Here is a 16104-nt window from a genome sequence, read left to right as displayed (position 1 = left end):
TGCGTCTGATTGGCTTTGATCTTTGATCTCTGTAATTTTATAAATCCAGTAAAGATATGTGTCTGGTGGACATAACACAAAGCTTTACAAATGATAGTAAAATGATTAAATGCAGAATCTCTCACTAGAGATGTCGCTTTTCTAAATATAACTGAGAGAACGTAAAGACAAGCTTATGAGAACAAACGGTAATAGAAATTGAAAGCTCCATGATTAGAATATATAATTTGTGAAAGCTCTTTAGGTTTGCATGCAATCCTTTCCTTATGGTTATCTACAGTTGGAACTATAAATGTTTTCCAATATTTTCTGCTCATCATTATGCAATGGCATACTCAATTATTCCTTTCATGTCTGTTTATGCAGATTTCTGATTGAATTGCAGTTTTCCAAGACGATTGATAATCGCTTCAATTATTCGGTAAACGAATTCTCATTATATTTACCGTTTTGCTCTGATCACGTTAATTAGCTAATGACCATTCGATAAATGATGCTAATGAGTTCCATCATCCTATTTCTAAGCAGGATTATCATAAAACAACGCTGAAAAAGGAATATATATATATATATATATATATATATATATATATATATATATATATATATATATATATATGTGTAAGTATTGACGTCGTTGAAGAAAACACCAATAACAAAATAATATATATTATTCAATGATATATAAATAAACCGGCTATGGTTGGATAGAGTGCAATTTCCATTAACAAAACGCAATATTAATATATCTTAAAACAGGAATTTGGATTTCCAGCACTCAGATGCCATTATTTTGATAATTTGACCTTTCTAGTTATAAAAAAAGGCAATGACCCCATCCACTTCAAAGACTGTCTTAATTCACAGGAACATACATGTGGCATAGTCTGTTGTGTTTTCATTATTCTTATAATGTCTGGCAAAATATATTTATAAAATAATTTTAACGAAACTGATACTAATTATTCATAATGCATTATCTTGAATTGTTAATCTTGCCTTAAGGTAAGAACTCTTTGAACTCAAGGAAATTATTTGTGAAAAAACATAACCCTTAGTAAATATAACCTGCATAACATTTCCTTTCAGAACAATAGGTACTTGCTTTCCAAAACAAATGCCGACGCCTCGGTCAAAAGTGATTTTGGTTTATATAACATCATATTTTCAATCTAATACGAAATTGATTCTATTAAACCATTATACATCCTGTTGGCATTAATGATACTCTAAAGGAACCCAAACTGAATTAAGTGATCCAGCATTTTCAGTTTAAATAATAATGTTTTAAAAACCATGTCCTCAAAAGGCAACACAAGTATAAAATATCCAAAAAATAATATAATATATAAATAATATACACAAATAATACGCTTATTATTGCAGCAAAATAACAACCTGCCAACAAGAAAGGAATGGCAACTTTGGCAATAATTTAAAATATAACGGCGTCTTTGGCAAAATCGTTTCCGTGGTTGATCTTGTATTTGTTTTCTTTATTGTTAACAAACTTTCCCTTTACGTTTTGATTTATATTATTCTTAAAATAAAAGTAAATAAATAAATACTTATTAAAGCAAATCGTTTTGCGCAACACTAGTTCTAACATACATTCGGGTAAGCGTTTATTCATGTAACATATTATTATGTAAACCTTTAACATGATTCCGTCGATGGTGATTTTACCAATTTAAATTCTAATTTGATTAAAATCCTCTCATCGTTTATAACAATATTCAAGACATTTATGTAAAGAAGTTTCTATTTATCACCACATATCTTGCGTTAAAATAAACATTCGGTTTGTTAAGGTTTGTTTATACTAGTATTGGTTGATATGCAAGTTTTCCGAGACAAGTAATGACTTACATTATTCCGGTAATAAATTCTCATTATTTCCATCATTTTGGTTTGATCAAGTGGCTAATTAAACGACAATAAGAAAATAAATCACAACCATTGCTATTTACGGACATCTCAGAAAAGCAATGACAACATAATAGAGAAAAGAATACGTCCTGCTCGCTATAAAACAGAGTCTAAAGAAATTAATCAAATACCCAGCAGTTCGGCTGATGCAGCATTTTAGTCAAATTAACAGTCATTTAAAGCAATATCCTAGCTGTGATTGCTTACTTTAAATACAACAGAAGCTACGCTTATTTTAGCTTTGAAGAAATACCTTCCATGTCGTTGAATATGCCAAAATCCTGCTATTGAAAACAAAAGGGTTGATTTTGTTTAATGGCGCCATGGTCATAAGCCAAATGACAACCAGATAATCAACAAAAGACACCCAAGATAACACACTAATATAAACATGAAAATAATTGTAGTAATTTAAAGTAAGTTACTTTAATGGAAAATGGTTTATTTTATAAACATGTTATTACACTAAATTTGATACTTTGTGTACTGTTTTACGATCAGCTTTGACGACATCGTAACGAAAGACAGGACGTAAACCCATTTGTAGTCTCTGACTGGGTACACGTAGATCAAAGGTTATTGCCAGTGCGTAGAATTTTTTTAATAGTACATTGTTTAGTCTACCGCTCTCCCGTCTTTTATCTTGGTAACTCGAAAAGACGACAATAGTGGTTTATATTCAGGTTATTGAAGCGTGATTGTATTTTCTTTCTAGCCTTGGAGTTGCTACAGAAATACCGCTAATGGTGGCATTCCTTTTATTTATCACTTTAACCTGTTTTAAAATTATCTTTTATTTACCATACTTTTGACAAGCAACATACCTAACAGGCAGATAGTAAATGTTGTAGACTATATTTTTCCCGATCAAATGCGAAACAATATGCACTCAAGATATTGATACTCTTTATAAATACAGCAAAAAATCAATTTGCGCTTAAATAGATATCCTTCTTCTTTATGTGTGCATTTGATAACAACTTTACGTAAATATCATGATTTTTATCCGAGTTTATCGCCAAAATAAAACAATAAAGTCAATACATTTGACTATTTTAAACAGTGGAATTCAGATAATATCTGAACTTGACGGTATACAATTGTATTTTGTTAACCATTTGTTTTACCATGTTTCAACTTCAAAACACTAAAACACACGCAAGAGCCTTAGACGTGTGCATCATCAGCTTTTTGTTACACTAAACGCACTAAATTGCTTTAAATGTCACCTATATTCTGGAAATAGTACAGCCTTAAGTGTGTAATAGCGAAGTCATGTTTGTGTCCGACAGGGTACTAGTCCGAGCATGGTTTATATCAAGCCACTGCTAGTTATGGCATGAACATCACAGCTATACTAGTACTGCTGCTGTTATGTGATTGTTCTCAAAATCATAACAGGATGAAATACAGCCGGAAAAGTAAAAAAAAAAGTTTAATTGCATTTGCCTATGAATAAACACAGGTGTAAACGCTATTAATTAATTAATTAATTAATTAATTAATTAAATCACGAAGGAAGCTGAATACACTTGTAATTGAAAGACAATGATTATTGTTATTTAGATGAAAGATCAACGACGTAACACGTTATACGTTTGTTTTCGCCACAAATTGGTATCCTATTTGAGAGAAAATGTTAATTTTGATATAAATATTGCCAACATAAATAACGACGTCTATTTCAGACCTGTTTACTAAATTGATGTTGTGGTGTGTTTTTTAATTACCGTTGCCCGTGGCAAAATCTTAGTTCAATATATTGAAATACAAGAGAATAAGGACAATATCCATACGCTTTGATATGCGTTACGTTTCATGGTTAACTCTAGTCTTATGGATACTATGTTTGGCAATTGGTTTGTTTATTACATTTTTTTTCTTTCTGTAATTCTGATTGATGTACTTTGAATTAAATATAATACAGTCACGTAAAAAAGTTATATTACAAGGCTATAAAAAAACACGTATAGGCTAATGATATATGTGAATATATACGCCTCGACATTAGTCAATAACTGTATAATTTTGCCTTATGACACAACAATAGATATTTAGAAACCCATCAAGAAGCACATAAACACAACATTCACAATCAGTATTAAATTGATTTTTGGCTATTGTTATGGAATCTATTATTTTTGGGATATTCATTAAGGTCAAATGTTAAAACTTAGTAGAATCTGTGATACAAAATATAAATTTACAGCATTTAATAGAATATATTGTTTTAGATGAGAAGTTCCTTTAAGAACATATAAAAAAACGTATTTTACTACTGCTGCAAAATGCATCTAAACATGACCGCGGGAACATTTAACACAACCGATGCTAATATTTACCAAACAATTGATATGAGCTTTTGTGCAAGGTTCTCTCTTCGTTGTGGTTTAAGGGTGTGCAAATATTTTCTGAAACTCTTGATGCATGCGTTTTATTGACGGCATGTGTTATGTTTTATGTTTGGTATTCAGCGATCCAAGATAATAGCTTCCACTTCTCAGGAAATTAATTTCCATTTGTTCCACTCATATGTTTTGAATAATGTAAATACTAAACGGACATAAACAGAAAGAGAGATAGCCGTATAACCATAATAACGACGCAAAACATAATTATTATTTACGACAACAAACTAAAGAATCTGAAACATCCTGCCTTATTACAGAATCGACAGCACCGATACGACTGCACTTATTGCGGAACCCAGCAGCTCCATTGATCCCGGATATTCAGATCAAACAGTAACTTTGGAAGCCATATCTTCGGTGTTTGTTATTGTCAAATAAAAGCAGCAGTAGCGCTTGAATCACAGTTTTCAAATCCTTTTTATTGTATGATAAGTTCAATGTGTATTTGGATTTAATCAGCATATTTGCTCTTTCTTCATTCTTTCATTTACAAGTCATGTCTGTTTCTGGTCGTAGCATAATTGAAATAATTTGCTTAATAGAATTGTCTAGCGTTAACTTTATGTTTCTTTTCAATTTAATGCTTGTTCTGGTGAGGCCTAAACAATGTTATTTACTATAATTGATAGGGACTTGTGTTAGGTCGAGGTCTTTGAAACTAGTCCAATAAAGCAACGGAAAGGCCTAAAAACCACTGTTTATTCTCACACCCTGTTTGAAGCGATCATCCACAAACCCAGCGCACACAACATATTAAGAATATTAACAGACAATACATAATTCAAATGTCTTTAACAATAAATGATGGGTCACCGTTTCGGAGTCGGAGGTCATTTTAATTAGCTGATTGGTACCAATTGAATACAGTGAAAGCAACAACATGAACAACAAATACCTAACAAAACTATTACTGCAAGATGCCTATGGACATTTGAACAAGCTCTTATTAATTTTGAAAACATTTAACACATTTCAATCGATTCCAATGTATACAATCTGTTAGATATCATGCATTTTACAAACATGTTCTGCTAACCATGATGCTTGCGTTGTATTTACGGCGTAGTCATTTTTGGTTTTGTTTGATATCCAGCTTTCCTAGAAAATAGGTTCCATTTTCAGGAGATTAATTTCAATGTTCTCCACCATTTGGTGGGTATTGAGGTAATTACTCAGCAAAATATACCTAAGGAGAGACAGCCGTTTAACCGTTACGATGCAAAGCCTATGAAACCACTGTATAGATTTTAAAACATACTGCCTGTAGTGCACATAATCTACAGCACCAATTTGACAGCAATTATAGTGGAACAAATCAGTTAGCTGATCCAGGAATTCGGGTTCAAATAACAACTTCAGCACTCATGCCCCGTATGCTTTGTTTTCCTTCCACGTATACGCAGCTGTTCGTCAAGCATCACGTTTCTAAGATCCCGAATTCTGTACGATAGGGATTTGAACATCACAATTGCTTTGACTTAATTCCTTCATTTCCAAGTGATGTATGTTTCTTAAATTATATCTTAATATATGCTTCTTTAGCTTTTTATTCTATTTTAAGTTGATGCTTGCTCCAATGAGGCTGACACAGATATAACATTGAGCAGTAATTAAACAACCCATGAGCATTCGCTAATATTGCCAATGTGCTGGTATGTTTAGTAATCCAACAGAATATATCTATTAGGCAAAGAAAAAAATAGAAAACAGTGACACATTAAGAAACCATTTATGCGTGTATGTCACATTTTGCAAGACAAATATACCGAAATATACCGAAAGGTTCTTACCGGTTTCAAAGAAACCCCATAAAAAGCCATATGGTTTATGGCGTTCCAAATACAAACAACAAATATTAAGTTGAATTTATTAATATAGCAAAATTATTCTGTTTCATTTAGTAAGTGTTGCTCAAACAATGTTATTATCTTGCTGTCACTTATTCCATTTACATGGAAACGTCACTTTCAAGATATTCAAGGATACAAGCTAAATATGTTTCAAACGGTTTGTAAAAAATATGCAACAATGAGGAAGAATGTCATTTACATAGATGTAGGGCAAATATGCTCATGCGAAGCAGAATATACATCGAAGATATGAGAATATCATCCTCGGTTTGATTAAGACGAGTCATTAACAGTAGTTATGAGTTCAACACAACCAACGCCATATATAACCGTTTTTAGTGATATTCCAATTTCTAAGAATCACTCCGTCATAAGAAATACGCTTAGATGACAAAAGGTATAAAAATATCACTGGTAAATAGGGAAAACGCTGTTTAAAAATAACTTTAACTCACTCCTTCATAAAGAAAAGTAATTTGTACACTATGAACAAAACAGTTTAAAAATAATAAAGAGAAACATCGGATAATTGTAAATAAAAAGCAAGTGAAAAAAAAGTAAAAAATGCTTATTTGATTACGCGATGAACACAAATCCTTCTAACACCAAGAAGGTTAACCTCCAGCTGGTCGATCTTGGATTTAAGTCTGCCGTGTTGCTTGTTAATGTATGCTATTATATAAATAGTGTTCAATTAGACATGATAAACACAACATATCCAATAAAATAAAACTTACGCAAACATAATCAGAAAAGCTGTAGTGCAAGTACAAAAATAAATAAATTATTTATTATTGTAAGAAAAAGAGGGTTGCAGATGTTCTTATGTTTATAGAAGCGATTGCTGTTTCAGCTCAAAGACGGATCTCAAAAAAAGAGCACTGTTCTCTTTATTATAAGTTGCTTGAGTAGTTGAAGACCCTTTATGAGATGTACGGGACTAAGGAAACCATATTAGGTGATAGCGAAGCTCGAACTCGAATATTGTTTCCTGCGCCCCATATATCCCGTATCGGAACATGTACTGGCCTAGTAACGTTTTGAACACGTAGAACACCTGTTCACATTGATCAATCAATGGGAAGTACTTCTTTTCATTATCGGATTCGGATAATAAACGCCAATCTGGTATGACATGAAGATTATTGACCCAAGATGCAAAAATAGTGGGTCACCGCGTGACCAGTTTTTAACCAGTGGCGTTGCATCAACCATGTTGGAGGCATGCCATATCTGTATACCGATACCGCTGTATACATTTTTATGCAAGACTTTAAAATTTATATTTTCTGATTATAGATTAGGCGTTTTGACCATTACTCCGTGTATTCTCTTGTTTGTGGAACAATGATAATTGGGTAATATTCAAATTTTCACCTATTTATATTCAATCTAACCCGTTGACTATGTTTTGTACAGTTAATTAATGAACAACCTTAAGTTTTTATGATATTTTTAGTAAACGTTATTCACGAATTGTTTGTGGGTACGTGAGATTAAAACTATCTGAAAAATGTTAACTGCGACTTGTAGTAAAGATTTCTTCCGACCGTGCTTTTGAGGGTCACAGAATTCGCTGTTAAAAACGTTTCATTTAAATTCTTTCTAACGCCATTGAATCGAAAGCCTGCTTTAATACAGTAAATTTAAAATTTAATATGATTCTCATTGGTCAAGAAATAATTGCCTCCACTAAACAGCATAGTAGTTTAAACGTTATACAGTAATTGGGCCTCGTACGGCTTCTGTCCCCTTCCTTGGACCCATTTTCTATAGAATGATAAGAATATACAACAGAATACACATACCTGAAAGGCATATAACGCTATTCACGTCGTTGACTTAAGCCATACGAATAACCAGTAGTGAATTCATTCCTACATATTGAACCGGAAGAGGATATGGTGTTATAGATGATGCTGCTGTTGAAGTCAAATCCATTCAAAGCATTTAAATAAATTCATGTTGATTTTTCTTAATAGCCAGGCATATTGTACATGTATTTGCATGGTAAGAACTGTGCCGTAATTACCATTCGTTCATTCATTGCGAGGTTGAATATACATGCAAATTTATATAATTACGGTAATCTTGTTCTGTCGTTGTTGTTTGTAAACTTATTAATTACTAAACAAATATCTTCTAATAGAGAAACTTTACAGTAACAACAAACTGTTTCACGTCCGAGAACAAAAACAGTTAATTATGCAATAAAAATTCTCAATTTAGTTTTCATAACAAACTATCCTTGAAAATGTCACCTATTAATTACATATTCGTTTAGGCCTCGTTCATCCAATTTCCGTAATTGATATCTGCTGTCAAGATCTTAGCCTTTACATGTGTAAGATGTAACCTTTTTTATTTCAACAGGTTACATACCTTGGCATAGTTTATATCAAGCAAACAGTATTATTGGCATGTAGCTCGTAGAAAAATTACTTATCGATGTTGAGGTCATGTGGTACATGGCTTAATATGCAAACAAATGAAAGCTAGACAACTCACAACGGGAAAAGTGTTAATTTGTGTTTGTTTATGAATAAGACTGGATTAAAATTATTATTTTCATATTATAACTACTAAGCTTTATACCTTCGTAATTGAAATACATTGATTATTGTAAATTAGTTATAAAGTAATAAGCCAATACATACTACACATGTTCTTAAAACAAATTAATATTCTTAGAACGAAGGAGAAATTGTTATACGACGTTATAAATGTGCTAGTAAATTAACAGTAAATCATGAAACAAATATGCTCAAGGTATTTTTTATACAAAACCATCCTATATTAATATCACCTATAATTTACAAAAAATATTTGTTCACACCTTGTCGTCCAATTTCTGTATATGCTATCTGTTATCAAGATTTTAGCCTTTGAATGTGATAGATGTGTGTCATCTTTATTCCTTAGACAGGTTAGATATCCGGGCACTGTTTATATCAAGCAAACGGTATTTCTGGCATGTTCCTCGTAAAAACTATTGATGCATGGTATTGTTATGTTGTATTTATCTTCAGATGCAAATAAATAACAGAAGAGCAAGCCAACTGAAAGCGAGAAAAATGTTAAGTTATGTTTGCTTATGAATTAAGAAATAACAACTTCTAATTTAGACCAGTTTCCGTAACCGATCTTGATTTTTCATCTTATTTTATCATGACAAAATCACAAAAAGAAATAGGAAAAGCAATAATTCGGTTTGTTTATATTTACGAATCTTGACTTATTCCGTCGGAAACAATGCTCGGTTATATTTCTATTTTTGCAATATAGAAGTATGATTTTAATACAGTGAAACAATTAAGTGTGAAATTAAAAAATAGACGTCTAACAACGAGGGCGTATTCCAATATTGCAGCGAAATGCCTAATTTCCAAACATTTAGCACACTTCAATCGATAGTAATCTTTACGTTCTGCTTAATATCAACTATTTAACAGTCGTTTCTTCCTTACAATATAAATAGTTTCTGCTGATCATGATGCATGCGTCATATTCATGGCATGTTTATAAAAATATGTTGGATAAGCAGCACTCCAAGATAACAGCTTCAGTCATTCAGGACATTGATAGCAAATAATTCCTCCGTTTGGTTTTTAATGAGGTTTGTACTAAATCGAAATAAACAAAAAGAGTGACAGCCAATTTAAAATAAATAAGCCTAGAACAATATAAAAAGATAATATAATGCTTTTATTTAACAGAAGCTTCAACACTGACTTGACTGTTAACCTTCAGCTTGGTCATTTTGGAACTTTTCAGTCAAAAATCAGTTCAGTTCCTTTTGTCACATATCAGCAGAAATACGTTAGCCGAACTGCTGCTTTATCTAGATTCAATCATCTGCAAGCGATGTTTGTTTCTGGGCGTTGAAAATATAAATAATTTAGAGGTTGTTTTTTTGTATATTATTTAAAGCAGGGTTATAATAAAACAACGCTGAAGAGGGAATATATACCAGTAGGTATTGACATTGTTGAAAAACACCAGTAGCAACATAATATTTATTACTAAATATTCTACCGACCGGCTATGATTAGATAGAGTGCACTTTCCATTGACAAATCGCAATACTGATCTATCGTTACACAGGAATTGGGATTTCCAACACTCAGAAGTAACTAGTAAAATATATTGACTTATCTAGTTACATAAAAACGGCAATGACCCCATCCACTTCAAAGACTGTTTTTATTCACCGGAACATATATGTGGCATAGTCTGTTATATTTTCATTATTTATATATTTTTTGGCCAAAAAAATAAATAAATTAATAAAACGAAACCCATACCAATTATTCATAATGTCTTCTATACAATTGTTAATCTTATCGTAAGGTAACTTCATTTTTGCATGAACTCAATATTCTATTAACAATGTTTGAAAGTAATTGACCTTTAATGCATGCAAAATCGAAACAATTGGTTTGAAATGTTAAATAGCTGAAATAATGTAAATAGTGTCACGAACATTTGCCTTTCTATATGTATCAATTTAAGACAGTGTTAACCATTGCTTTGAATCTAAATGACAGCTGGAATTTAAAATTTGTATATTGTGTTTGTAAAGTTACATTCCACTCAGTAAAAAACATGTCTGCATTGCAATACCTTTCAGTGTTAATGGTACTTGTTTATCCAAACAAACGCCGTCTTCTCGGTCAATAGTGATTTTGGTTGACATGACACCATATTTCAAATCTAATACGAAATTTATTATATTATACATACTGCTGGCATTAAAGATACTTCAAAGCGCTGAATTGACTAAAGTAAAATCCAAGACGTTCAGTTGGTCCAGCATTTTCAGTTCGAATAATAAAGTTTTGAAAACAATGTCCTGAAAAGGCAAACAAGTTTACAATATCAATAAAAATAATATAATACATGATTAACATACACAAGTAATACGCTTGATATTGCAACATTACAACAAAGGAATGACTTTGGCCATTTACTTTAAAATGACTTTAAAAATAACGGCGTCTATGGGAAAACCGTGTTCGCGGTTGGTCTTGTATTTCTTTTTTGTTTTGGTTAACGAACGTTTGCGGTACGTTTTGTTTTATATTTTTCTTAAAAAAAATAAAAACTATATAGCAAATCGTTTTGCGCAACACTTGTTTTAATATACACCTGAACATTAGGGCAAGGTTTTATTCATGTAACATATTATGTAAATATTTAACATGATTTCGACGATGGCGATTATATCAATTGGGATTGAAATCCTCCCTTCGTTAATAACAACATTCAAGACATTTACGTAAAAGTAGTTTCTGCTTATCACCACCTATCTTGCGTTGAATTAAACATTCGGTGTGTTAAGGATTGTTATGGATTGTTTATTCTACTTTTGCTTGATATGCAGGTTTTCCGACACAAGTAATGACTTCCATTATTCCGGCAATTAATTCTTATTATTTCCATCATTTTGGTGTGATTAAATGACAACTCAAACGACATTAAGAAAATAAATCACAGCCATTTTTATTTACGGACTTCTCAGAAAAGCAATGACAACATAATAGAGAAAAGGATACGTCCTGCTCGCAATAAAATAGTCTGAAGAAAATTATTGAATACCCAGCAGTTCGGCTGATGCAGCATTATAGTCCAAATAACAGTAATTTAAAGCAATATCCTGTCTGTGATTGCTTACTTTAGATACAACAGAACCTATGCTTTTTTTAGCTTTGAAGAAATACCTTCCATGTCGTTGCCCAAAATCTGCTAGTGAAAACATCAGGTTTGATTTTGTTTAATGGCTCTTAATGGACAAAGGCAAAATGCCAACCAGACAATCAACAAGAGACACTTAAGATAACAAACACACTATCATACACATGAAAAAAAATGTGAACTATGAAGTAGGTTTCTTTAATGGAAAATGGTGCGTTTTATTAACATGTTATTAGATATTTTGTATAATGTTTCACTATTCGTGTCGATGTCATCGTAAAGAATGACATGACTTAAGCCCATTTGAGGTATCTGGCAAGGTATAAGGTGACAAAGGTCATTGCCAGTGCATATAACTTATTTAATAGTACATTGTGTAGTCTTCCACTCACCCCTCTATTTTCTTGGTATCCCAAAACAGGGCCAATAGTGCTTTCTATTCAGGTCATTGACGCGTGATTATATTTTCTTTCCAGCCTTTGAGTTGCTACAGAAATAATGCTAATGATGGAATTTCTATCATTTATCACTTTAACCTGTGTTCATTATCTTTTATCTTCCATACTTTTGACAAGCAACATACCAAACAGGCAGGTAGTTAACGGTGTAGAGTATATTTTCCCGATCAAATGCGAGATAAGGATGCACTTTATAAATACAGCAAAAAATCAATTTGCGCCTAAATAATATCTGGGGGTTTTCATGTGTGCTTTTGATAACAACTTACGCAAATATCACATCTTTTTATCCTAGCTTATTGTCAAATGAAAGCAGTACCGACTATACTTTTGAATATTTATAACACTTGAATTCCGATAATATCTTAAATTGACGGTATACCATTATATATTGTTAACCATTTTTTGCTTGTATTCAATTTCAAAGCACTGGAACACATGCAAACTCCTGAGACGTTGACAGTATCAGCTTTTTGTTACACTATACACACCAAATTGCTTTCAATGCAACATATTCAAGAAATAGTACAGGCACTGTATAACACTCAAGTAATGTATGTGTCTGACAGATTACAAGTCATGGCATAGTTTATATTAAGCCAATGCTAGTTATGGCATGAACAATGCACAAATACTGATACCGTATATGTGTTTGCCTATGAAAAAAGACAGGAGTATTAGCTGTTAATTAATTAACACACGAAGGAAGGTGAATACCTTTGTAATAGAAATACAGTGGGCATTGTTTACTTAGATAAAAGTACAACAACGTAACAAATCATACGTTTGTTTTTGCAACAAATTCGATACCTTATATCGAAGTACATATTGCCCACATTAATAACGACTTGTATTTCTGACTTGTTCACTAAATTGATGTTGTGTTGGTTTTTTTAAATTACCATTGGCATTGCATGGCTAACTCTAGTCTTATGGAGTCCATGTTTGGCAATGGGTTTGTTTATTTCGTTTTTTTTATTTCTGTAATTCAGATTTATGCACATTGCACAAGCCTATAAAACAAAAACACTTATAGGCTGATAATATATGTGAATATATACGTCTCAATATCAGTCAATAACTGTATAATATTGCATAATGATACAAGAATAGCTATTGAGACACCCATCAAAAAGCACATAAATCAACAAATCAACAATTCACAATCAGCATGAGATGGATTTACCGTAAAATTTATAGATTTTATATTTATATTCATGAAGTTCAAATAATTTAACCAGCGAAATCTGTGATGAGAATATCAAACAAATAATTTAATAGAAAATAAAGTTTAAGACAAAAAGTTATTTTAAGAACAACGCGCGCCGTATTTTATTATTGCTGCAAAGTGCATCGGAACATTTAATCGATGTTTATATTTACAAAGCAATTAATAAGAGATATTATGCTAGTTCTTCTCTTCGTGATTAAGTGTATTCAAATATTTTCTGTATCTCATGATGCATGCGTTTTATTGACGACATGCGTTCTTTTTATATTTGATATGCAGCTATCCAAGACAATAGCTTGTCAGGAAATTGATTCCGATTAGTTCCATAAATCTGATTTGAATTATGTTAATGCTAAACGAACATAAACAGAAACATAACAACGACGCAAAACATAATTTTTTATTATGACAACATACTCAAGATTATGAAACATCATGTGTTTTACATAATCGACAATTCCGATATGACTGCAAATATTGTGGAGATTGATCCCGGATTTTCAGGTCAATAACAACTTTAAAAGCCATTTCATGTGTGCTTGTAACTGTCCTTAAATCAACAGTAGGGCTTAACTGACATTTTTCAAAACCTTATCATTGTACGATAAGTATAATTTGTATTTGGATTAAATCAGTAAATTTGCTCTGGCTTTATTATGCCCCCACAAAGCATATAGGGTTGCCCTTGTCCGTACGTACGTCTGTCTGTCTGTACGTACGTACGTCCCGAAGATTGTTTCCGATCTAATTCTTGAAAACCGTTTGTCCAATCCTCACCAAACTTTAAACACATGTTTGTGACCATAATATCTTGATCAAGTTCGATAGTCATGGAAATCGCTTTAGTCATTTAGGAGTTACGGCCCTTTTTTGCCAAAAATACTTCAAAAATATATGTTTCCAATCTAATTCTTGTTCTTTCACTTACAAGTCATATCTGTTTCTGGTCGTTGCGTACTTACAGAAACTTGCTTAATAGATTTGTTTTTGCTTTAACTTTATGTTTCTTTTCAATTAAATGCTTGTTCTTGTGAGGCCTAAATAATGATATTTACTATGATTGATTGAGCACGTGTAAGGTCCAGGTCTTTGAAAGTAGTCCAATAAAACAACGGAAACTACATAAGATAGAAGTCAAACTATTTTACAAGAAACTTAAACAGCTATGACTTAAAAAAACACTGATTTTTCGCACATCAAGTTTAAAGCGATCGACCACTGAACAAGCGCACACAAGGAATACAGAATATTAACAGACAATACGTCATTGAATTTTCTTTATCAATAAATGATGGGTCACCGCTTTGGAATAGGAGGGCATTTTAATTAGTTGATTGGTACCAATTTAATAAAATATAAGCAACACAAATGACAAAACAACACCTTTAAACGGAGGCGGGTTCCATCAAAATTACTGCTGCAATATGCCGGTGGAAATTTAAACAATAATATTGAAAAGATTTAACACATTCCAATTGATGCAAATATAAACAATCTGTTAGATATTATGAATTTTGCAAATCCTTCTCTGCTTTGAGAAGTTTTAAACATGTTCTGCTTATTACGATGATTGCCTTGTATTTACGGCGTTATCATATTTGTTTTTGTTTGATATGCAGCTTTCCTAGATAATAGGTTCCATTTCAAAAAGATTAATTTCAATGTTTTCCACCATTTGGTTTTTATTGAGAAAATTACTCAGCGAAATGAAGAAAAAAAGGAGAGACAGCCGTTTAACCGTTACCACAAAGACACTGACAACATTGTTTATATTTTTAAACATTCTGCCTGTAGTGCACATAATATAAAGCGCCGATTTGACAGCAGTTAAAGTGGAACCAATCAGTTAGTTGATCCAGGAACTCGAGATCAAATAACATCTTTCGAACTCATGACCTGTCTGATTTGTTCTCCTTTCACATATACGCAGCTGTTCGTCAAGCATCACATTTCTAAGTTCCTGGCCCCAATTTCCCGAAACTTCTTAAGTCCCTTATAACAGGATTAAGCTAATCGCACTCTTTTTGTTGTTATATTTAGTTCATCAAGATCTTTTTAAAAACTATGTAGGAATAATCTGTATGATTATCAGAATATTCCATTTTTCATTTATTAAAATCCATTTTCAGTATGTATTTTGGCAAATTGAAATAAGCGACTTAAGCCTGTTAAGCTTAAGAAGTTTCGAAAAATCAGGGCCCGAAATCTGTACAGTAAGGATTTGAACAGCACAATTGCTATGACTTTATTATTTTATTTGCAAGTGATGTGTGTTTCTTAAAATTAATATTTGGATATGCTTGTTTAGCTTTATATTTCAGTTTAAGTTGATGCTGACTGCGGTGAGGCGTACACAAATTCAAACTTTTAAAAAAAATTAAACAACCCAATTACATTTGATAATATTGTCAATGGTCTTGTATGTTTAATAATCTCACAGTATAATTTTATTAGACAAAAAAGTGAAAAGAATAGTGATACATTACAAAAAAAATGCATGCGTGTATGTCAAGTTTTGTTAGACAAATATA

Source organism: Mya arenaria, chromosome 4 (assembly GCF_026914265.1).
Source record: "Mya arenaria isolate MELC-2E11 chromosome 4, ASM2691426v1".
NCBI classification, from domain to species: Eukaryota; Metazoa; Mollusca; class Bivalvia; order Myida; family Myidae; genus Mya; species Mya arenaria.
This window is presented reverse-complemented; position numbering follows the sequence as displayed.